General features: G+C 39.0%; 1 protein-coding gene across 10 annotated transcripts in view; it reads right to left on the reverse strand.

Annotated features, from left to right (window-relative positions):
* Window positions 1–17,982, reverse strand: part of CNOT4 (CCR4-NOT transcription complex subunit 4) — a 153,299-nt gene extending 135,317 nt beyond the window's left edge. For 7 of the 10 annotated variants that reach the window (XM_005205772.5, XM_005205770.5, XM_005205769.5 and 4 more), the window contains exon 1: window positions 16,965–17,168. The gene's annotated coding sequence lies outside the window, so the exon portion shown is untranslated. 10 annotated transcript variants of the gene reach the window in all.
* Window positions 17,983–21,077: the final 3,095 nt, after the last annotated feature.

Consider the following 21,077-nt stretch of genomic DNA (forward strand, 5'->3'; position numbering starts at 1 on the left):
TTGTGTGTAGGATGGAGGAGAGGAGGGTGAGTGAGGTGAAAAGCAGGCCATGAGCCATCCGTGACAACTTCCCCACCCACAAACATCGGTATAATCAAAGTCTACATTAAATATGCCTTCAAGGTTTAGTTAAGATAAGATAGACTAGAATAATCTCTCACTAACTCATGAATATAATGATTGACACCTAGGTAATGAATGTACACTAGGTAAGAAGGGAAGAAACAAAATCAAGGTGGGGGATGGGGAGGTGGTGGAACAGTGCAAAAGAAAATAGAAATCTGTGGACTGGAGGTCCTAATGACAATAAGATTGATGAGTTGGGGAGTGCCTGGAAGGAGTGAAAAGACATGGTGGTCAGAGAGGGGTTGCATGACTTGAAAATCATGGGAGGTAGGGCTCACATTATTGGTAATAACAAGGTATAAGATATGACCATGTGAAAGCCTTTGACTGTGTGGATCACAATAAACTGTGGAAAATTCTGAAAGAAATGGGAATACCAGACCACCTGACCTGCCTCTTGAGAAACCTATATGCAGGTCAGGAAGCAACAGTTAGAAGTGGACATGGAACAACAGACTGGTTCCAAATAGGAAAAGGAGTACGTCAAGGCCGTATATTGTCACCCTGCTTATTTAACTTATATGCAGAGTACATCATGAGAAACACTGCGCTGGAAGAAGCACAAGCTGGAATCAAGATTGCCGGGAGAAGTATCAGTAACCTCAGATATGCAGATGACACCACCCTTAAGGCAGAAAGTGAAGAGGAACTCAAAAGCCTCTTGATGAAAGTGAAAGATGAGAGTGAAAAAGTTGGCTTAAAGCTCAACATTCAGAAAACTAAGATCATGGCATCTGGTCCCATCACTTCATGGAAAATAGATGGGGAAACAGTGGAAACAGTGGCTGACTTTATTTTTTTGAGCTCCAAAATCACTGTAGATGGTGACTGCAGCCATGAAACTAAAAGACGCTTACTCCTTGGAAGGAAAGTTATGACCAACCTAGATAGCATATTCAAAAGCAGAGACATTACTTTGCCAACAAAGGTCCATCTAGTCAAGGCTATGGTTTTTCCAGTGGTCATGTATGGATGTGAGAGTTGGACTGTGAAGAAGGCTGAGCGCCGAAGAATTGATGCTTTTGAACTGTGGTGTTGGAGAAGACTCTTGAGAGTCCCTTGGACTGCAAGGAGATCCAACCAGTCCATTCTAAAGGAGATCAGCCCTGGGTGTTCTTTGGAAGGACTGATGCTAAAGCTGAAACTCCAGTACTTTGGCCACCTCATGCGAAGAGTTGACTCATTGGAAAAGACTCTGATTCTGGGAGGGATTGGGGGCAGGAGGAAAAGCGGACAGCAGAGGATAAGATAGATGGCTGGATGGCATCACCAACTCAATGGACATGAGTTTGAGTGAACTCCAGGAGTTGGTGATGGACAGGGAGGCCTGGCGTGCTGTGATTCATGGGGTTGCAGAGTTGGACATGACTGAGCGACTGAACTGAACTGAACTGATGGGGACTTCCCTAGCTGTCCAGTGGTTAGGATTCCTCACTACCATTAAAGGGGGCAGAGGTTCAATCCTGAGCTAGGGAACTGGGATCCCACATGCCATGCAGCACAGCTAGAAAAAGAAAAAAAAGACACGACCATGAAGTAGTGGCTGAGATAGGGTGGAGAGCAAAATCATTCAAGAAGAATTTTAGAACTTAAGAGGTCAAAGTAATAGAAACAACACAAATAGTGTATACTGCAACTATCAAGAATTTTTAAACGGATAGTGTTATTATCAAGGATGACAGTATACTATGAGCTAAAAGTCAAGAAAAGATGAGTAGCTCAGAATGCAAGAAATGCCAGCAAATCTAAGGGTTTTTGGACAATATAAACCAGGTTCCCTTTTTAACTCCTAGTCAATGGAAGAAGTCATCATGGGAAATGTAATCTTAAATCTCAGTACATGAAACTCACCACTGACCCTTGATGATAGCATATAAAAATGAAATGAAAAATATTATAGCCAACACATACAAGGATGACAGTGTCTTCACAACAGTAGGAAGTGGAGAAGTGTTTAGGGGGGAAAAAAAAAACAAACAAGGATACAAGAAATTTTGCTGATGATGGAAAGGACTGAAAAGGTAAGAAACAGAACTTTGTCAGGATTCAAGTGTGAGACATGAACTGTCACTTGGGAGAATGGCAGTAACTGACATAAAAAGGGATAAAAGATATAATGAGATTTGGACTTCGGGCGAGCAGTGGTGTCAAGCCTGTGACTGCCAGAAGGGGAAATGAGGTGTCAGAAGCTCCCTGTCAATAGAACGTGAGAGTCTGAGGAAGCACTGCCCTTTGTCTCCGTGCAAAGGGCTTTTCCTTCCCCTAATGATGGCATAGGAGGAAACTGCAATGTATCCGGGAGGCTGTAGAGTTTTTAAAAATTAATAATATAAAGAGTCTAGAGAACAGTTCCTAAATTCTAATAAACACAAAAATTTAAGCTTTTATCAGCTAATCAAAAGTAAAATATAATTATTATAGGAAAAGAGAGGTGTCTTAACATTTTTCTTTCCTCAGCTTGATGGGTTTTCCAAGTGATTTCCAGGTAAACCAGTACCAAAATGGACTCAGAAAACCCACTTGAGAAGAGGAAGTGGATCTGAGAAGATCAACTTCTATATAGTATGCATCAATCTCAGAAAATTGGCTTTTCCTCCAAAATTGTATCCCCAGCACCACTTAAATTGCTTTCCCCACCCACCTCGCTTCAATGGTGAAATACTGTACTCATTCAACGAGCATATACTGAGCACCTGCTATGTACCAAATATTATTCCCAGAACCTGGGTCTATCAAGGAACAAACATCCCCATCCTAGTAGATGGAGATTGACAACAACCCGTATATACAATAAGTAAGTGGATTATACAATATGTTTGATGGTGCTAGTGGTAAGAACCTGCCTACCAATACAGGAGATATCAAGAGCAACACGTTCAATCCCTGGGTTGGGACAATCCCCTGGAGGAGGGCATGGCAGCCCACTCCAGTGTCCTTGCTTAAGAGAATCCCATGGACAGAGGAGCCTGGCGGGCTACAATTCACAGGTTCACAAAGAGTCGGACACAACTGAAGTGACAACTTATTTTTTTTAAGTAAAACAATGCAAATACTAGGGGAGAGAGGCTTGAATGCTAACTGTAAATAAACAGGGCAGGCCTAATGAAAAGTACACTACGTGAACAAAGGTCTGAGGGAGTGGAGACAGCTATACAGTAACTGCAAAACTGCTCTCCAGGCAGAGGGACAGTCAGAGCAAAGGTTCTAACTAAGGCTTTTCTATTCAGTTCTTACCACTACTTGGTAACGATTTTATTAATCTTTTTTTCTATTTCTTCTCTTCTGTTGTCCAATCCTACTCTTTACCCTCATTTCAGCAGTGGATGGTAATAACAGGTAATATTTATCAAATATTTACTACATACCAAGCATTTTTTAAGCATTTTAAAAAGATTAACAGATCTAAGATATAATATAGATCTATAAACATACCAGATCTATGACCTAGATCTCCATCATTTACAAGGAAGAAAACAGATGCACAAGAAGATTAAACAACTTTCCTCAAGACTACAGAGTTATTTACCAAGTGGCAGAGCCCTGAAGCAGCATGTATAATAAGTCTTCTATACTGTGAAATTTAAGAACATTCAGCATAAAGACTGCCTCGTTTTCTCATTTCTAATAAACAGAATCTCTCATATTACATACTCAATAATTATGAAAGCTATTATAATGTTTTACTGACATTTTTTACAGTCATTCCTTACTACTGAACAGTCTTTACCTACAGTCTCTACTTACCATTTCCCTTAGCTCCCCTCAATCTGATTCACATTCCCAGACTAATGAAACTGCTCTAATGTGATTAGTGACCATCCCACCACAAGCCAAAGAGCTTTCTCTGGTCTCATTCTCCTGGAATGTTGCACTGAATTGTGTCAATTCCTTCTTTCCTCCTGAAGTCAAAGTGATATCATACTGGATCTTCCTATCCCTGTGACTTGTGCCCTAGGAAATTCTTCGTTTGTTTTCTGAGACATACTTTTCCACCTTCTTTTTACTTCTCCAGTTGTTCGGTTAATAATACCTTTTTTTTTTTACGTCTACCCCTTTAAAGGTAGGGATCCCAAAAGCTTACTTTCCTTTATACTTGTCTGTTATCTCAGTCCCCCTCAAGGTTCATTCATCCAATAAATATTTATTAAGCATCTTATTATCTACCAGGCACTGTTTGAGTCACTCTGGATACATCAATGAACAGAATAAACAAATAATATCTTATCCACATAAAATCAAGTATCTATGCTACCACAGATACTCAAAACCATCTTCCCCTAAATACTATGGTTTTTCTAGTAGTAATGTATGGATGTGAGAGTTGGACCATAAAGAAAGCTGAACGCCAAAGAATTGATGCTTCTGAACTATGGTGTTGGAGAAGACTCTTGAGAGTCCCTTGGAAACCAAGAAGATCAAACCAGTCAATCCTAAACAAAATCAATCTTGAATATTCACTGGAAGGGCTGAATATTCACTGAAGGGGAAGCTCCAATACTCTGGTCACCTGATGTGAAGACCCGACTCATTGGAAAAGACCCTGACGCTGGGAAAGATTGAAGCAGGAGGAGAAGGGGAAGACATAGGATGAGATGGTAGGATGGCATCACCGACTCAAGTTTGAGCAAGCTCCAGGAGTTGGTGATGGACAGGGAGGCCTGGCATGCTGCAGTCCATGGGGTCGCAAAGAGTTGGACACGAATGAGCGACTGAACTGAACTGAAACACTATTTTAAACACATCTCTCCCCAACTTAAAAAAACGAATTTGAAGTGACTGCAATGATTCCCCTCTTACCAATCACATCTAAATTTCTCTGTCTTTATTTAAAACACTCATAATTATTTTCTATTACACCTATCCAAATTCACTTTCTATTATTCCTTGATTCAAAAGAATCCTAGGTAGGTCAGTACTTGGATTACCCGCTAAAACACTTTACTTGTATTTCTAGTTGGTCAAATAACTACTGAAAACGTATGTCCACTACCTAGACACAAAAAAGTATACTGAATAAAAAGTCTACAGAAACAGATTTTTTTTTAAATCCTTTCAAATGTGTAAAAACAGCAAACACTTCTACAGGGCTAACTACATGTCAAGGGTTTCCCAGGTGGCGCTAGTGGTAAAGAATCCTGCTGCCAATGCAGGAGACACAAGAGACACAGGTTTAATCCCTGGGTTGGGAAATGGCAACCCACTCCAGTATTCTTGCCTGGGAAATCTCACGGACAGAGGAGCCCAGCGGGCTACAGTCCATGGGGCTGCAAAAAGTCAGACACAACTCAGCACACATACAAGACAAGACTATATGCCAAACACTATTCCACACATTTTATAGACATTAAATCATTTATTCCACACAACAATCTTAATGGCAGCATCCTACAAATGAGCAAACTAAGGCCCTGATAGGATAAAGTCACTTGCCCTGGGTCTGACAAGAAGAATGTGGTAAAGTCAAGATTCACGTTCAGGCAACCTGGTTCCATACTAAACTGCATAATACTCGCAGCAGAAGCAATAAATAAAAATAGGAATTCAAAGGGCTGGCAATGAAATCTAGAGGCCAATGAAAACTATGTTCAACTGTATTAAAAAAAAATCATTTAACTCCTTTACTCTAAGAGCAATATTGCTTTTAATATAATGCCAAGTTTTAAAGATTGTAGAATTTAGTAGTACATTATAAAAAGCACAATCTGTAAACACAAACACATCATATGTTATTCAAAGTTCTCCAAAGCTGCTGAAAATATTTGCTAGGCATGACAAAATAATTTTTATATATTTATATATACATATAGGGTACCATTCAGGTATGACCTAAATCAAATCCCTTATGATTATACAGTAGAAGGGAGAAATAGATTTAAGGGACTAGATCTGATAGAGTACCTGATGAACTATGGACAGAGGTTCGTGACATTGTACAGGAGACAGGGATCAAGACCATCCCCTTGAAAAAGAAATGCAAAAAAGCAAAATGGCTGTCTGAGGAGGCCTTAAAAATAGCTGTGAAAAGAAGAGAAAAGCAGAGGAGAAAAGGAAAGATATAAGCAACTGAATGCAGAGTTCCAAAGAACAGCAAAGAGAGATAAGAAAGCCTTCCTCAGCAATCAATGCAAAGAAACAGAGGAAAACAACAGAATAGGAAAGACTAGAGATCTCTTCAAGAAAATTAGAGATACCAAGGGAACATTTCATGCAAAGATGGGCTTGATAAAGGACAGAAATGGTATGGACCTAACAGAAGCAGAAGATATCAAGAAGTGGCAAGAATACACAGAACTGTACAAAAAAGAGCTTCACAACCTAGATAATCATGATGGTGTAATCACTCACCTAGAGCCAGACATCCTGGAATGTGAAGTGGGCCTTAGAAAGCATCACTACGAACAAAGCTGGTGGAAGTGATGGAATTCCAGTTGAGCTGGAAGTGATGGAATTCCAGTTGAGCTATTCCAAATCCTGAAAGATGATGCTGTGAAAGTGCTGCACTCAATATGCCAGCAAATTTGGAAAACTCGGCAGTGGCCACAGGACTGGAAAAGGTCAGTTTTCATTCCAATCCCAAAGAAAGGCAATGCCAAAGAATGCTCAAACTACCGCACAATTGCACTCATCTCACACGCTAGTAAAGTAATGCTCAAAATTCTCCAAGCCAGGCTTCAGCAATACATGAACCATGAACTTCCAGATGTTCAAGCTGGATTTAGAAAAGGCAGAGGAACCAGAGATCAAATTGCCAACATCAACTGGATCATCAAAAAAGCAAGAGAGTTCCAGAGAAAAAAAATCTGTTTCTGCTTTATTGACTATGCCAAAGCCTGTGACTGTGTAGATCACAATAAACTGTGGAAAATTCTGAAAGAGATGGGAATACCAGTGACCACCTGACCTGCCTCTTGAGAAACCTATATGCAGGTCAGGAAGCAATAGTTAGAAGTAGACATGGAACAACAGACTGGTTCCAAATAGAAAAAGGAATACGTCAAGGCTGTATACTGTCACCCTGCTTATTTAACTTATATGCAGAATACATCATGAGAAACACTGGGCTGGAAGAAGCACAAGCTGGAATCAAGATTGACAGGAGAAATATCAATAACCTCAGATATGCAGATGACACCACCCTTAAGGCAGAAAGTGAAGAGGAAGCAAAAGCCTCTTGAAGAAAGTGAAAGAGGAGAGTGAAAAAGTTGGCTTAAAGCTCAACATTCAGAAAACGAAGATCATAGCATCTGCTTCCATCACTTCATGGGAAATAGATGGGGAAATAGTGGAAACAGTGGCTGACTTTATTTTTTTGAGCTCCAAAATCACTGTAGATGGTGACTGCAGCCATGAAACTAAAAGACGCTTACTCCTTGGAAGGCAAGTTATGACCAACCTAGACAGCATATTCAAAAGCAGAGACATTACTTTGCCAGCAAATGTCCGTCTAGTCAAGGCTATGGTTTTTCCAGTGGTCATGTATGGATGTGAGAGTTGGGCTGTGAAGATAGCTGAGTGCCTAAGAATTGATGCTTTTGAACTGTGGTGTTGGAGAAGACTCTTGAGAGTCCCTTGGACTGCAAGGAGGTCCAACCAGTTCATCCTAAAGGAGATCAGTCCTGTGTGTTCAATGGAAGGACTGATGCTAAAGCTGAAACTCCAGTACTTTGGCCACCTCATGGAAAGAGCTGACTCATTGGAAAAGACTCTGATATTGGGAGGGATTGGGGCAGGAGGAGAAGGGGATGACAGAGAATGAGATGGCTGGATGGCATCACCAACTCGATGGACATGAGTTTGAGTAAACTCCGGGAGTTGATGATGGACAGGGAGGCCTGGTATGCTGCGATTCATGGGGTCGTGAAGAGTTGGACAGGACTGAGCAACTGAACTGAACTGATAGGGACATATGACTAACAAATGGTATTTTATTAGCATGGCTATTAAAGTATTTTATTGTCATACTTGTTTTCATTCGGATCAAACAGATTAGAATACAGTGCAGGGAAGGTAACTACCTTAAACAAACAAAGACCACTAGCTTTACTTTCTAGAAGCAAAACTCACATTTATACTAGGTCTAGTATAACAAAAAAGATTTTAATAGAAGCAAGACATTCCTAAAGAAGTACCACTAAGCACCTAACTTATATCCATACCCTGCAACATATCACCAACTCTATGGACAAAGCACATTTTACAATATTTCTAAGGATTCATTTAGGAAATTTATGAAGCTATTTTATAACTAATTACATACAATTAAAAATGAAAGGAAGAGGTTCTTGTATAAAATAATCTTAGAATAATCTTATGCCAACTTAGGAACAGATGAGGAGTATCATACATATCACTTTCTCCTCTTTCCCATTTCCCCCTTCTTCCTGGCAGATTAAAGACACAATTGTCAGGTTCTGAGCTAGAGAGATTAAAATGCCGAAGCCTGGAGAAGGAAGCTAATCTGATTTAGAAAATGCTAAAGTTTGTAGCCTTCCCAACTAGTAGCCTAACTTAGAAAACCTAAAGTACGTAGCCAAAGGCAGCAAAGGAGCCAGTACCATCAATGCCTGAGGCAAAAATGCACTGTGGCCGTTATTAGAATTTGAAGACTTTCGTTGTATTTTCTGCCTATCTTCCCTTTTCCTAGGTTTGCAATGCACCTGCCCTCGTAGCAACTCAAGACACTCCCAAAGCCACTCACACAAAAAGGGCCCTTTTCCAAGATTTATATGAATAAAGCTATGCAAAATACTAATAATTTGACATTAATTCAAGTTGTTAAAATCTGGGAGAGCCTTTTGGAGAATGGAACCATTTGCTCCCCTCCCTATCAACCCCTCGGGGCTTCCCTGGTAACTCAGCTGGTAAAGAATCCGCCTGCAAGGCAGGAGACCCCCATTGGATTTCTGGGTCGGGAAGATCACCTGGAGAAGGGACAGACCACCAACTCGAGTATTCCTTTCCCTGGTGGCTCAGCTGGTAAAGAATCTACCTGCAGCACGAGAGACCTGGGTTTGAAAGATCCCCTGGAGAAGGGAACAACTACCCACTCCAGTATTCTGGCCTGGAGAATTCCATGGACTATATAGTCCATGGGTCACAAAGAGTTGGACACAACTGAGTGACTTTCACTTCACTACCACCCCTTCATCGTGGCTCCATACTCAAGGCATTAAATTAAAAGTTCCTGGAGGAAAAGAATAGATTGGCAGCCACCACTGAAAATATTCTCAAATACTAAGGCTCTCCTATACTGCATATTTGATAATTTACTTCCTTTCCATGTACACTGGGAATGAGAAAGAAGCATAATCCTCAAGATTCTTCTGCACAAAGGCGATTTCAATTCAATCTTAAATCCAAAATTAAAATATGAAAGGCTCTGTTAAAATATACCAAAGGAGAAAGCAACAGCTTTTATTCTAGTGACCATATTAGACAGCACACATAACCCGCTAAATAAAGAAGGGGAAAAATGTCAGAAATAGCTCTGTCACATTACCAGGATTAAGGAGGTACAGAATGGAAGGAACATCAATGAAAAACACATATTTCCCAACAAAGCACTATATTATGTTATTATCTTTATTCTTATTATAATTTCCCAAAATATTCATGGCATTATGGTAGATCTTTTATATTAATAATAGGAAAGAAAATGATTGATAAGTCATTTTGTAGCTGTAAGCACCCCAAGCTTGACATATTTTCAGACTCAATTGTGATAATTCTTGAGATCTACATGCTAAATGTTGTAAAAAGGGACTAAGTGTCATATTGAGGGAATCAGAAAGAGAAGAAATGAAAACCATCTACTATTTACAAAGCCAGAACAAGAAATCTACTTTTCCCCCGTTGCTTTAAGATACAAAATGAAATTTTCCTTCACAAAACAAAGCAAGCATGCTCTCCAGAAATACACAATAGATGAAGAAAGTTGGTTTAATGAAGAGTAAACAAACCAAAACAAAGAAAAGAATAACTTCCAGGGTCTCAAAACTTAAAAAAAAAATTCCAAATAAGCCTGTTGTTTAACCAGATATGTTTAGAATACCTCTGCAAAACAAAGTATAATCAAAATAAATCAAAGAATAAACTTTCACTTAATAATGGCCCTACATTCTTCTTTGGCCTGCTGACCTATCCTTATTCATCCTTACAGGAGCTTGGGGTTGACAATATTAGTGTCTATTCATCAGAATTTTATGCCATTCCTTCTGCTTTCATCAGGTCACTATTAAACTTTAAAGACACCCAATAATATATACTGGTTACAAGCTGTTCAAACATACATTTCCTAGTAATCCTGAACTCATACACATTTAAGCAGATAAGGCATCAATTACTATTTTACAGATGAAATATGTTCCATCTCATCATCATGTAATAAAGATTTTATTTTCTAAACTCTTATTTCTCAGTGAACACATAACTAAAATTATTTGAAAACACTGGTGGTTATTTTCTGCTGAAATTTTTTGAGATTGTTATTTTGAGAAATCATGCCATCACTTCCTTTCCAAAAGGTGGGCTTGGATAACAAACTGCAGTTTACTATCAAAGACAAAGAGACTACATTTCTTCAGTTCTCTACTCTCCAAAACCTTGTTGTCATTTCTGGATGTAAAGGACTGAAGAGAAGATGGAATCTATGAGATGTCACACCAACATCTCTCAGATGGTGCCTTACCTCCATAGTCTACTCATTAATTTTTCTCACTCAACTGTCCACCCCACAATACACTGCACACTACTGAAGGAGGGATCTTTCTAGAAAGTACTTTCACTATGTCATCTCCTGCCCCAACCAACCTACTGGCTCCTTACTATTTAGCACATCAGATTCAACCTGACACTGAATACACCTCATAATCTAGCCTGACTCTAGCATACTAATTTCTCTGACACCATTCTCAGAAATTAGCACCTTATTCCACTGAGATCAGACTCCTCTCTCTCTCACATCATGCTGGTCCCCTTCAACGTGTCTGCTCCTGCTTCCATGCTCCACACGGAATGTATGGAATGTTCTCCTTCTGAAGACGCTCTGCCTATACAGACAGTACGTATTCTTTATTCAAGTCCTACTTTCTCAAGAAGCCCTACTTCTAAATATCTCTACACTAACATACTGGACTCAGACCTATGAATCAAAGCATTAGATCTATTATGTTTTGGTTAGCGCTAGTTAATAATTATGGAAGTACACCCAACCAGATAATAAACTCTCAGAAGAGGCTGAACCGTTTCCCAAGAAGCACATCTGTAATAAATACTTAAAGGCTATTTGACAGATTGACTGAATAATCTTGCTTAAAAAAAAAAACAAGGATTTTTATGTCAAAAGATTTTTAGCTCATATGAAATAATTGTGAAGATGAGGATTTGCTTCAAAATAATCCAGGTCAATGAGTAGGGGGACAAGGAATAAACTAAGTGAAGGTACCAGGTGAACTCAGGTTGACTACGAGTTGATCTTTGAAGTTGACACAGACATTTCTGTCTGTGTCAGAGACTTCTGTCTACTTCTGTTTAAATTTTCCACAATAAGTTTTTTTATTTTTAACACTAATAAGTCTAGAGTTGATTTTAAATGACAAAACCAAGGCATAGAATACCACTTTTCTTTACCCAACAAATACCCAGGTCCCTATTTAAAGTAAGAAAAAAATTCTGGAAAGATCTAACTTGGCAGGGAACTTGTATGATTCTAATTCTCAACTAAGAATTAATTTAAAAATTAAAGGAAAAAAAACAATCTAAATGGAACGATAATCATCAAAAGAAAAATTAATCTACTACCAAAAGCAATACTGTTTATATTTCAAATTCTCATTCAATTACAGCATTCACAAAAGGACCCACCCAAACAACAGCTGAAAATCAGCTGTTTTTAAAAAAAAAAGCAAAATACAAAAGGCAAAAAAAAAAAAAGGCTGCTACAATCAACATTCAATAAGCCAAATCAGTCAACGCTACTTCAAGAAATTTACAATCTGAAGACACTATTGCTCTTAACAGAGACTGACTTAGTAGAGTATTAAATAATCAGAAAAATAAGCACTTCCTCTTTATTCTGAGAACTGAAAATTATGTTTAAGAAATTTCAGATATTTGCCTTAATGCATCTGTTTGCTACTACTAAGGAATGCTCCACCCCTTTGGTAGTTCAGTCTACAGCTACTTATCAAAATTCAACCACCATTTCTCTACATCATCATTAACTAACTCTTTTTAAAAGCAGTAATACAAACACCTACTATCTTTAAATGTTGACATTTTATTCTCATTACACTGCTTCTTTGCCTTAACTTTTTTTTCTCCCAACTAGTTTTAGGCATATATACACACTAATCTGATTATTTTGATTTCCCCTTCTCCACAATTTCTCTAAATATTCAAGAGGGTAGGTTTTAGATACCATAACTAAAAACCCAGTGACTGTGAACAGATATCTCATATACCCTGATGCTGGGAAAGATTGAGGGCAGGAGGAGAGGGGCGGGACAGAGGATGAGATGGCTGGATGGCGTCACTGACTCAATGGACATGAGTTTAAGGAAACTCCAGGAGATGGTGAAGGACAGGGAAGCCTGGTGTGCTGCAGTCCATGGGTTGCAAAGTCTGACACGATTGAGCAACTACACAACAAATAAACAGCAAGCTTTATCCTAATAGCAATACATCATCTGTCCATCACCCAATACAATTAAAGCTTAAAACAAGACAACTTTCTTATATAAACAGAGTTTAGAAAGAATGAAACCATACTCACAAATAAACTTCTTAGAAGAAAAATAAACATATTTAAATTGCCTTGTACTTGCCCTATCTTTAAAGTTTCATTTTCCTAGCAAGTAAAGGTAATGATCTTCTTTTTAGTAGCATGTAATTTCCCTCTTCCAGTAAAAGAAAAACTGCTAGATAGGAAAGCTAATCTAAGGGGCCAAAAGAGTGTTGAAATTTTCTCTTCTATAAACTACTTTCTCATTAAAAAAATACAAGAATCATGCTATGAAAAAGAAATGAGACAAAACCTATTGAATTAATATTATTACACCTGAAAAAGTTGACATTTACCACACAATCTTTTCTAATAAAGAAGACCACATAAATATCAAAAACATTTTCATAAAACCACTAAATATAGGATTAAAGGTCCCACTTATCTTTTTTCATCACATCACTGAGTAAATAATGCCCATCTTTATCATTTGTATACTCTTGACTTTTGAGAAAAAACATTACTTTTTAAAATATCATGGGTATTACCACAAAGAATGGGCCATTTGCACATTTTTCCTAATATCTGAGTTAAACACAGATTTTTTTTAATCTCAAAATGTGTTAACAAATTTTATCCAATACATGCTACTCCAGTGGGATGAAAACCATTTACAAGTTTCACTTAGATTAAGAAATCCTTTGAGAAAAGTATGTAGTACATTCTAGTTATACTATTTCTAGAGCACCAAAAATCTCTATAACCTATTTCCCTACTGTTTTTCTTTAGAACCAGCTGAGATGAATGTAACTTCCTTCACAAAAAGTCAGAAGACAGTAGTATATCTAATGACAAAAAACTAACTGAATTTTCAGCAAATGTTTAAGTTTTTACAAATTAAAACTTTCTACTTCACTTGAATGGTATATAAAAATAGTAACACTGAGTTGAAACAGATTCAATCAAGTGCTATTTGCAGGCACCAAAAAGAAAAAAAAATGTTTTCATCAACAGTGTGGCTTAACCTTAAGACAGGAGTAGTGAAGGAGAGAAAGGGAAGATTTCTAAAATCATAGTGCTTAAACTGAGAAGGTATTTTTTCATTAACTTAATATATATATATAAAACATCATCTTAAAAATAAACCTCCCCTAATGCAAGATGCTCATCCTTAAGCAATGCTCTCTTTCTTTTACAAAGTAATAAACTGCAAGTTATCACTAGTGCTCCATTCAGACTGAAGTTGAAGGGCATTACAAAACAATTTTTCTGCACTTTGCCATGTGGTTATAGTCTTATCCCTCATAAAAGGTTTGTCTACAGAACTTTATATAAACAAATTTTATAACAAGTTTACCTTAAGTAATTCACATTCAAAAACCCTCCTTTAGAAATAATCTATTAATTGAAGAATTCAACTACTGAACCCAGCAGAAAGTATTTCAAACTATCTCCCCCTCCCAACAAAAAACCCATAAAATTAGGAAGCTGCAATAAACCATACAAAAATATTTTGAAATCTCAGCTCTCTATTTCCTATCAAAATATCAAAGCACTTATCTTCTTCAGATGTGTTAAAGATCCCAAAGTGAATTCATTTTGACTTCACAGTGCTGAAAATAAGAATTTGATGACTGCAGGTAAAAAAAGTATAGAGTGGAGAAAACTACTTGAGAACATTTTTTATTGAAGCAAAATAGCTTTACAAAAGAAAAGATATATTAAAATCATTTACCTTCTTCTGCCAGACTGTCCTCTCCTAGAATACACAGCTTACAATTCAGCAAAGCATGACTGCCAAAGGTTTCTAAACCCATTCAGATTGTTCATAGTAGAAAGCTTCTCCACCAGTGTATTACAAAGAAAAATGAAATGTATTTTTTGCTTAGAGTTGAAGATCAATTGTATTAAATATTTTCCTACTAATATAAACTAAAAGTAATACTTGTAAAAAAAAAAAAAAAAAAAGCTCAGGTTATAACTCAACCCAAGGTTTGCTACATGAATTGCTTCTAAATCTCAAAAGAGTAGGGATTAATTCAGTTTCCCCAAATTGTGGCTTAACTGGCTGAAAGGAAAAACAAAGCTTTATAAGTATCTTTTCCTAACCTTGGTTTACATTTGATGAAACAGACCATTTATCACAATCAAGTGAAAGTAATGTCAAATATAAGATTCCTCAAGTACTACAGATAAAATCTGTAAAAATCAACAATTAATGCAGTAATCTCCAAAAGTGATTTAAAGGCCAGCTGTATGTATTTATATTTACATTTGAGGTATTATTACTTTTGCAAGTAAGAGGTATATTGCTGCATGAGATTGCTACTATGACTTTTAACATTTTTATATATATCTTATGAATACAATGTATTATTCATGTTTAAATTTGAGATGTATGTATCTAATCTATGTAATCCTGTCTGGTTTTCTGGTAGTTCTTTACTTTACAGTAGTCTGATTATAGCAAAAGCTCCTTCTTCACTTTATGCCATTACTCAGGACATTTTAATTTTGCTTTCACCAAAACAGACATCATAAGCCACCCTTGGCTTCTAGCTTTCTGTTTCTTAATGTAAACAATAATGACAGTGAGTGTTACCAAATGCATTTATGTGCACAGCTTTGTCATTTCTTTTCCCAGCCCCATTTTTTCCTATGAAAAAAAATGAGGGATTTCGTTCTAGAAAAAAACCGATTTTTCTTTTGCTTATATACCTAATGGTTTTCAAAAGAAGATAATGTATTCTGATACCTACCATTCTAGAAATGTTAAAAGAAAGAACTTACCAAATCCAAAAATATTAAGTCAATCTGGTATTAGCCAGAGAGGAAATTTCCACTCAAACTATAAATAAAATGTCATCAATTAAGCTGAACATCAGTAACACTGAGTCAATAATCAATTCTCAATTTGGAAGGAATCCCTAACCCACATATAACCTGCATATAATCAAAATACCACTTATATTTGCTCGTGAAGCTCACAGATGAATTTGATTGTGTGTCAGATTTATCTTATTTTTAAACGCCTAGGCTAATATTTGTTGGTATCATCAAAGCCCATACTAAGTGTCCTGGGGAGATGCAATTCAGAAGAACGTTTGGTAGCATGGAGAAACCGGTCCAAAATGAAAAAAGAAAAACAAAACAAAACCACGTCCCAACAGAGCAAATACTCCACAAATTGATCACTGGGAGCAAAACGAAGACGCTCCTCTCCGGAGTAGCCTTGATAAACGATCTTCACTCAAAATGTTTAATAGTATCCTACCTCACTTCATTCACTTCCCAACTTCCTTGACTTTTCAGGGGCCAACACGGGGCGTCCCTTTCTTTCTTTCTTTCTTTTTTTTTTTTTTTCTGGAAGAGTATGCTGAAAGAATCAGTTAGGAAAGAGGGAAGGAAAGGACAATACCCAAGAAAGCTGTGAAACAGGTGGGTTAGAACGAGCAGCGGCACAATCGAGATAGTTAAGGGGCAGCTTTTAAATGACAGATGTGGTTAAAGGAAAGACAGCAAATCGGAAGCTCCAGGGTAGCAAGACAGGCTGAGGGGCTGACTGCAAGCAACAGAGGGGGGCAAAGGCTAACTCCAGAGTGGTAGCAAAAAAAAAAAACAACCAAGCAGCAGGACGAGTGGGCAACGAGCAGTAGGATTAATGAGCAGCAGCAGCGGCACCGGTCAGAGTGGGAGTGATGGCTTTGGTCCTGGGAGACGGGGTCCACTGGGAAAGGACGTCAGAGAGGGGCAAGGGGGCTGGGAAAACAAGGAGTCCTGAGACTTAAGATTGCTGCTCCTACAAAAATGTAGAGGAAAGCGCTGAAGACGAGCAGCCGCCTCAGCTGCCCAATTGAAGAGATTTTCGAAGCAGCCGGCGCTCGCCGCCGCGCTGCCTTCTGCCCCGCTCCCTTTTCCTGGTGGTAACTGCTGTGGCGTAGAGGGGAGAGGGAGGAAGAGGAGGAGGAGGAAGATCGAGAAGGAGGAGGGTGAAGATGAGGCGGGGGGGGGTGGGGAGAAAGGGGGGTGCGGCCTGCACAGTCCCAGCGAAGCCTCCGCTCTCTCGTAGCCGGTCAGCCCTGGGTTTCCCCTAAAGCCCAGCCCCGCATAGACTCACCCGCCTGCCTTGCCTCGCTTTTCCCTTAGCCGACTCCACGCGCTGCCGCGTCCTCACGAGAGACCACTGAACGAGTGTCGGGGAAAAAAACTCTTCAGAACCGGGTCTGATTGCTTCAGTGAGTCCGACCTTTACGGCTGAGAGAGAGACTCTCAGCTTTCGGTGGGTTCCACAGCCAGACGGGCCACCATCTTACATTAGGGTAAGACTCCTCCGGCCTCCCGTGCGCAGGCGCACGCCGATCCGGCCGGGAGGGGCGGGGGAGGGGCGGGAGGAGCGGCGGGTGGCCGCTCCCGCAGCACCCTGGGAGTTGTAGTTCTGGGAGGGCAACCGCCCAGCTGCAAGCCGGGAGTTGAAGTTCTCACTCGGAGGGTGGCTGGCATCGCCTGCCTCACGTGGCTGCTACACTATTGCCTTTTTTTCGTGTTTTGCTTCCTTCTCGGCCCTCGTGTGTGCTGCTCCGCTGTCATTTGGTCGGCGGCCTACGTTAGCGGTTCCGTTTCCTCAGTGTTTGCTCAAATATGGGAAACCAAAACTCGGGGCGGGCATAACCAATTTGAGGGGAGCCGAGAAAGTCTTTTCTCTGCTCCGCCCACTATAGGTATCAGAGAGGGCGGGGTAGAGGCAGATGCGGGGGTAGGAGGAGCGCGGGATTTGATCTAGGGTGGGAATGAGATACTGAATTAGCGTTCGTTTTTCGAAAAGTGAGAGTTATCTCGTTTCCCCTGTTTGCGCTTTTTGGAGCCACCACCCTTCTTCCCATCCTCACCATTAATCTCCACTGAAGAGGTAATCCTAAATTGTCCTGTACAGAAGTACAAGAGAACGGCAGACCCACTCACTTACAAAAATGTGTTTCTGATGAGGTCAATTTGAGAACATTATGCGGACTTTGCATATTAGTGTTAGTTCGGTTTCCAGCCTGCACAGCTCTGCGCGCGGAGTTCACAAACCCTTCACACATCAGTACATGCCAAGGAATATAAGAATGCACTCGCAATTTCTACGAGCGCTGAGGAATCCTCAATCTCAAAAATCAGTCAATTTACTGGTCCCGCCCACAGTCCTCCTAGAATTCTGATGGAAGTGGCGCTCCACGCAGTCGTTTCTGCTTATTGCGTGTATTCCTCACCCATTCATACAACGGATACTCATGGGCTCCTCCTGTGTGCCCGGCACTGTTCTATACATGGGGAGGCGACGGTGAGCAAAATAGATAGCATTCTCCGTTTCTATTCTAGGAATTCCTGTATCTATTCCAGTGTGTGTGTTAGGGTGAGAGAAAAGGGAGAGGAAGCAACGTATGATTAAAATGCATAGTGCATTGTAACTGATGAAAAAAAACAGAAGGGGAATAGGGAGAGGTTGCAGTTTTAAATCTGTGAACCTAAGCCCGTAGTGAGCAGCTTTTTCATTTTTCAAAAATACATTAGTTATTTGTGTTTCAGTTTCTTCACTGTCAAGCCTAGACACAATTATTTGGTGAATACCTAAAATATGTAATAAACTCACAATTTCCCCAAAATTTGAAATTGTAGAATCATGGGATTATTATCTAGCAAGCAAAATTGGGAAAATCATTTGGCTTCACCACCTTTAGGTAATAACGTTCAGTAGAGGAGGCGTGTTTTTTTTTAATGTGTGTTTGTTTTTTTAATCACCAATTATATGGTGAAATATAAGCCAAGTAATGCAAAGACCAAAATAAAAAGAATCCTTAACCTTATTAAAGATTAGAACCACCACTATAAGACTTCCAGAAAAAATCTTTAATCATCATTTAATCCATCACCTTATCCTACATACCTTTTTTTAAGAGCAGTGTCTTCACAGTGTCTCTTGTATTAGCCTAAAATGAAATTCAGGGATAATTTATAAATTTCATTTACATACATGATTTTGTTTTAAATCAAAATAATGTCCTATATATAATATAAAAAGTACAAAAAAGTGATTTGTAGTTCAGTATGTAAATGCTCAGACATAACTAGTCTAGAAAATATAATCAAATCATCATTTGTTGGCTCCTGTAAATCTCCAGGAATGTGAAAGCTCCAATTACCAACTGACACAAGTATGGTGATGTGGCCACCTCTGGTGACAATGCTAATCTGTCCTCAGCGTCCACTGTAGATGCAGTCCCAAAGCATTCTCTGTTAGAATTGTATAATAATTAGAAACAGTGTCGGTGAGAAGTTGCTCAGTAACACAGGTAGCCCAGTCTGGTGCTCTGTGAGGAACTAGAAGGGTGGGATGTGGGGAAGAGAGGGAGACTCAAGAGGAAAGTGATATATGTATAATTATGGCTGATTTTCATTGTTGTATGACAGAAACCAATGCAACACTGTAAAGTAATTTTCCTCCATTTAAAAGATAAATTTTTTAAAAAGCAAAAAAAAAAAAAACAAACCCTTGTGTTCATATGCAAAATAGTTGTTCATATATATATATATATATATATATACACACACACACACACACGGGTTTTTCGCCTATACTGAGGACATTTAAAAGATATGAAGGACACACAAAAAATTTTCATGTAAGGAAGATTCCCATGTTTTGCAGGAAGTCTTGGGCTTCCCTGGTGGCTCAGCTGGTAAAGAATCTGCCTGCAATGTGGGAGACCTGGGTTCGATCCCTGGATTGGGAAGATCCCTTGGAGAGGGGAATGGCTACCGACTCCAATATACTGGCCTGGAGAATTCCATGGACTTGTATAGTTTATGGGATCTTGAAGAGTCAGATGGGACTGAGGAACTTTCACTCATTGACTAGCTTACCTGGCCCCTATCCTCTAAAAGTCAATAGTACCTCCAGAAGTATTCAGTACTAGGGGGGCAATACCATACCTACTGAAAGTCATTTATTCCTGGAGATTAAAGTGACATTTACTAGGTCACCAACTAATTAGTGACAGAGTCACAACCCTCCCATGCCAATGCTCCTTTTACAGTATTTTACCAGTTTTTCATATATGTATGTGTGTATGTTTGTATGTATAATTTCATATAGACATCCATGGATGCCCATATAGACATCCATGAATGCCCATATAGACATCCAACATATTTTTTTTCATATCATTTTAAAAATTAATTAACATTAAATTATATTACCTCACTGCCCAATGATTCCTTAGGACTTCCTAGGTAGCTCAGTGGTAAAGAATCCTCCTGCTAATACAAGACACCCAAGAGATGTGGGTTCAATCCTTGGGTTAGGAAGATCCCCTGGAGGAGGAAATGGCAACCTACTCTAGTACTCTTGCCTGGAAAATTCCATGGACAGAGGAGCCCTGGCAGGCTACAGTCCATAGGGTCACAAAGAGCCAAACACAACTGAGTGACTAAGCACACACAATGATTGATTCCTTGGTATAGCATATACAATCTATTCACTCAATAAATGTTTTCTGCCTTTGAGTATTGTACTAGGAGGTGTTGGTGGTGTTGGTGGTATGGTACAGCAAAACATTGTCTCTGTCCTCATAGAACATGGTACCTAGTGGAGGAGACAGATGAAATAATCAGACATTTAAATAAATACAATATATAAATATAATTTCTTATAGATTATTATAACTGGTGATGAGTACCGTGAAAGTGTTTATAAGATGTTATGAGAGTGTTTAGGAGGGGAAACTCTTTTTTGTTTTCTGTTTTTTATAGTTTGTATCTACCAACCACAAACTTCCAATCCATCCCTCTCCCTCCTTGCTGCCACCCACAACCATAGGTCTCTATGTCTGTGAGTCTACCTCTGCTCTGTAGATAGATTCATTCGTGCCATATTCTACATTCCATACGTAAATGATATCATATGGTATTTGTCCTGCTCTTTCTGACTTATTTCACTTAGTATCATCTCTTAAGTTGCATCCGTGTTGCTGCAAATGCAATTATTTTGAGGTAAACCTAATTTAAATGAGTGAGCAAGAGGAAGATGTGTGCATCTGTGTGTGCTCAGTTACTTCAGACGTGTCCAACTCTTTGCGACCCTATGGACTGTAGCCCACCAGGCTCCTCTGTCCATGGGATTCTCCAGACAAGAATACTAGAGTGGGTTGCCATTCTTGAGCAAGAGGACGATAGTCAGGGGAAATCTTTACAG

Source organism: Bos taurus, chromosome 4 (assembly GCF_002263795.3).
Source record: "Bos taurus isolate L1 Dominette 01449 registration number 42190680 breed Hereford chromosome 4, ARS-UCD2.0, whole genome shotgun sequence".
NCBI lineage: Eukaryota > Metazoa > Chordata > Mammalia > Artiodactyla > Bovidae > Bos > Bos taurus.